This window comes from Oncorhynchus keta, chromosome 35, assembly GCF_023373465.1.
Source record: "Oncorhynchus keta strain PuntledgeMale-10-30-2019 chromosome 35, Oket_V2, whole genome shotgun sequence".
Lineage (NCBI taxonomy): Eukaryota > Metazoa > Chordata > Actinopteri > Salmoniformes > Salmonidae > Oncorhynchus > Oncorhynchus keta.
In genome coordinates, this window is record NC_068455.1 from 74,805,703 (window position 1) to 74,809,570 (window position 3,868).

Here is a 3,868-nt window from a genome sequence, read left to right on the forward strand (position 1 = left end):
TCTGGAACCAGGGGCTCATCTCCCCTATCCACAAAAGTGGAGACAAATCAGACCCCAATAATTACAGGGGAATTTGCGTCAACAGTAACTTGGGAAAGATTTTCTGAAGCATTTTGAATTCAAGAATTCAAACCTTTCTTCAAGAAAAAAATGTAATAAGTAAATGTCAAATTGGCTTTCTTCCTAACCATCTACTGACCATATATACACCTTACACACACTAATTAGTAAACACCATCTCACTACTGACCATATATACACCTTACACACACTAATTAATAAACACCATCGCACTACTGACCATATATACACCTTACACACACTAATTAATAAACACCATCACACTACTGACCATATATACACCTCACACACTAATTAATAAACACCATCGCACTACTGACCATATACATACACCTCACACACTAATTAATAAACACCATCGCACTACTGACCATATATACACCTTACACACACTAATTAATAAACACCATCTCACTACTGACCATATATACACCTCACACACTAATTAATAAACACCATCGCACTACTGACCATATATACACCTCACACACTAATTAATAAACACCATCGCACTACTGACCATATATACACCTTACACACTAATTAATAAACACCATCGCACTACTGACCATATATACACCTTACACACACTAATTAATAAACACCATCTCACTACTGACCATATATACACCTTACACACACTAATTAATAAACACCATCGCACTACTGACCATATATACACCTTACACACACTAATTAATAAACACCATCGCACTACTGACCATACATACACCTGACACACACTAATTAATAAACACCATCTCACTACTGACCATACATACACCTGACACACACTAATTAATAAACACCATCGCACTACTGACCATATATACACCTTACACACACTAATTAATAAACACCATCACACTACTGACCATATATACACCTAACACACACTAATTAATAAACACCATCGCACTACTGACCATATATACACCTTACACACACTAATTAATAAACACCATCTCACTACTGACCATACATACACCTGACACACACTAATTAATAAACACCATCTCACTACTGACCATATATACACCTAACACACACTAATTAATAAACACCATCTCACTACTGACCATATATACACCTTACACACTAATTAATAAACACCATCACACTACTGACCATATATACACCTTACACACTAATTAATAAACACCATCTCACTACTGACCATATATACACCTTACACACACTAATTAATAAACACCATCTCACTACTGACCATACATACACCTGACACACACTAATTAATAAACACCATCTCACTACTGACCATATATACACCTTACACACACTAATTAATAAACACCATCTCACTACTGACCATACATACACCTGACACACACTAATTAATAAACACCATCTCACTACTGACCATACATACACCTGACACACACTAATTAATAAACACCATCTCACTACTGACCATATATACACCTTACACACTAATTAATAAACACCATCTCACTACTGACCATATATACACCTCACACACTAATTAATAAACACCATCTCACTACTGACCATATATACACCTTACACACACTAATTAATAAACACCATCTCACTACTGACCATATATACACCTCACACACTAATTAATAAACACCATCTCACTACTGACCATATATACACCTCACACACACTAATTAATAAACACCATCTCACTACTGACCATATATACACCTTACACACACTAATTAATAAACACCATCTCACTACTGACCATATATACACCTCACACACACTAATTAATAAACACCATCTCACTACTGACCATATATACACCTCACACACACTAATTAATAAACACCATCACACTACTGACCATATATACACCTTACACACACTAATTAATAAACACCATCTCACTACTGACCATATATACACCTCACACACACTAATTAATAAACACCATCTCACTACTGACCATATATACACCTCACACACACTAATTAATAAACACCATCTCACTACTGACCATATATACACTAATTAATAAACACCATCTCACTACTGACCATATATACACCTTACACACACTAATTAATAAACACCATCTCACTACTGACCATATATACACCTCACACACTAATTAATAAACACCATCTCACTACTGACCATATATACACCTCACACACACTAATTAATAAACACCATCTCACTACTGACCATATATACACCTTACACACACTAATTAATAAACACCATCTCACTACTGACCATATATACACCTCACACACACTAATTAATAAACACCATCACACTACTGACCATATATACACCTCACACACACTAATTAATAAACACCATCTCACTACTGACCATATATACACCTCACACACACTAATTAATAAACACCATCTCACTACTGACCATATATACACCTCACCACACTACTGACCATAATTAATAAACACCATCTCACTACTGACCATATACACCTTACACACACTAATTAATAAACACCATCACACTACTGACCATATATACACCTCACACACACTAATTAATAAACACCATCACACTACTGACCATATATACACCTCACACACACTAATTAATAAACACCATCTCACTACTGACCATATATACACCTCACACACACTAATTAATAAACACCATCTCACTACTGACCATATATACACCTCACACACTAATTAATAAACACCATCTCACTACTGACCATATATACACCTCACACACACTAATTAATAAACACCATCTCACTACTGACCATATATACACCTCACACACACTAATTAATAAACACCATCTCACTACTGACCATATATACACCTCACACACACTAATTAATAAACACCATCTCACTACTGACCATATATACACCTTACACACACTAATTAATAAACACCATCTCACTACTGACCATATATACACCTCACACACACTAATTAATAAACACCATCTCACTACTGACCATATATACACCTCAACACACTAACTAATAAACACCATCTCACTACTGACTATATACCCTCTCACCACCTTAATAAACACTCTCACTACCCCTCCATCTCACCCCACCACTCTTAATAAACACCATCTCACTACTGACCATATCTACATACCTCCCACCAATCTAATCCCAACACCATCTCACTACTGACCATCTCTCCCCATACACTCTCCCCCTCCATCTCTAAACACCATCTCACCCCTGACCATATATACACCAAAACACACACCCTTAATAAACACCATCTCACTACTGACCATATATCACCTCCACACCCCCTCCACCATCTCACTACCTCCATCTATCCACCTCCATCTAATCCCATCTCACTACTGACTCACCCCTCCCTCTCTCCCATCTCACTACTCCATATATACCCTCTCGCCCCTCCCTCTCTCCCCTCCATCTCTCCCCCTCTATCTCTCCTCCCTCTCTCCCCCCTCCATCTCTCCCTACCTCTCTCCCCCTCCATCTCTCCCTCCCTCTCTCCCTCTCCATCTCTCCCTTTCTCTCGCCCCCCCTCTCCCTGTCCATCTCTCCTCCCTCCATCTCTCCCTCCATCTCTCCCTCCATCTCTCTCTCCCCCTCCCTCTCTCCCCACTCCATCTCTCCCTCCCTCTCTCCCCTCCATCTCTCCCTCCCTCTCTCCCCCTCCATCTCTCTCTCCCTCTCTCCCCCCTCCTTTCTCTCGCTTTCAGCTTGACCAAATCTTGACCCTCCAGCTGGTTATAGTATTCTCTCCTATCTCTCCTCTCCATCACTAGCAACCAGCCCAGAGGCTAAAGCCACAGGAGCCAAACA

At 38.9% G+C, this 3,868-nt stretch overlaps 1 long non-coding RNA gene across 2 annotated transcripts; it reads right to left on the reverse strand.

Annotated features, from left to right (window-relative positions):
* Positions 1–216: 216 nt before the first annotated feature.
* On the reverse strand, positions 217–3,020 carry LOC127916214 (uncharacterized). Of its 2 annotated transcripts, XR_008094010.1 has the most exons (8): positions 2,938–3,020; positions 2,532–2,633; positions 2,271–2,372; positions 2,120–2,219; positions 1,474–1,722; positions 1,121–1,269; positions 415–763; positions 255–312 (listed from the first exon to the last, which is right to left on the reverse strand). It is a non-coding gene; the product is annotated as an uncharacterized LOC127916214 (long non-coding RNA). The 2 variants fall into 2 exon arrangements; XR_008094011.1 differs by lacking the exons at positions 415–763; positions 2,120–2,219; positions 2,271–2,372; positions 2,938–3,020 and adding an exon at positions 1,774–1,926 and having other exon boundaries at positions 217–363; positions 866–1,269; positions 2,532–2,867.
* Between the last annotated feature and the right edge of the window lie 848 nt (positions 3,021–3,868).